We start from the raw sequence: 910 nt of genomic DNA, 5'->3' as shown, positions 1-910 counted from the left end.
GATCAATCTCTGTAAACTCAACCTCCCATTTAACAATTGTGTCTCTCTCAATGTTCTGAATGCTACCATCAACTAATTTTGCCTTTGATGGAAAGAAATTGACCGTCAATTCGAAGGTCCGAGCGGCAGCATCCCCTCTGTCAGTGGCGGACAGTGTGAGCCCGTGAGAAAGAGCAGACTAGGCCCTAATTGCATGCAAAATTGGATCAGAGAGAGGAGCATTACCTATTCGAAGTTGAATCTGGGGGCTCCATCTCAGTATGCCCACGGGCTCCCCTCACAACCTATCGATTCAACAAGCGAAAACAGAGGAAACGAGCTGAGATCTACGGGGCCGAGAGAGGAACGGGAGGGGGACTAGGGTTTTCACTCACCATTTTTTGAGGACGAAGGCTCCGCCGCCGTTGAGAACGAGGGCTCCGCCGCCGCTGTTGAGAACGCAAGATCCGCCGCCACCAGAGAAGAAGGGGGGAGGGGGCAGAGTGGCGGGTCCGGCACGGTCGGGCGGCAGGGCACGGTCAGCTGTTTTGAGGAGCAATTAAGTTGGACCCACATGTCCTAACATAAACGGGCTTGGTTGACGACCAATTTAACCACATTTAACACCCCATGTGGCCCTGGGCTATTTACCTGCTTAAATGTGTCGCACCACAGCCATTCGCTCGAACAACATCGCACTCAAGCAAATTCACATCAAACATGTCGCACAGGAGCTATTGGCCCGTTATCCTATAGGTTCTACTTGGCACAAACACTAAGTAAAACATAAAAACACATGTAAACAGAAGGTAGGTGCAAAATTTATTACTAAACAGAAGCAAAAACAAAAAACACAAATAAAATTGGGTTGCCTCCCAACTAGCGCTATCGTTTAACGCCCCTAGCTAGGCATAAAAGCGAGGATAGATCT

General features: G+C 49.2%; 1 long non-coding RNA gene across 1 annotated transcript; it reads right to left on the bottom strand.

Annotated features, from left to right (window-relative positions):
* On the bottom strand, positions 1-425 carry LOC119343996. Its single transcript, XR_005166388.1, has 3 exons — positions 375-425; positions 226-284; positions 1-137 (listed from the first exon to the last, which is right to left on the bottom strand). It is a non-coding gene; the product is annotated as an uncharacterized LOC119343996 (long non-coding RNA).
* Between the last annotated feature and the right edge of the window lie 485 nt (positions 426-910).

This window comes from Triticum dicoccoides, unplaced genomic scaffold (genome assembly GCF_002162155.2).
Source record: "Triticum dicoccoides isolate Atlit2015 ecotype Zavitan unplaced genomic scaffold, WEW_v2.0 scaffold149945, whole genome shotgun sequence".
Lineage (NCBI taxonomy): Eukaryota > Viridiplantae > Streptophyta > Magnoliopsida > Poales > Poaceae > Triticum > Triticum dicoccoides.
The sequence above is the reverse complement of the archived record's forward strand: the minus strand, read 5'-3'. Positions and strand labels throughout refer to the sequence as shown.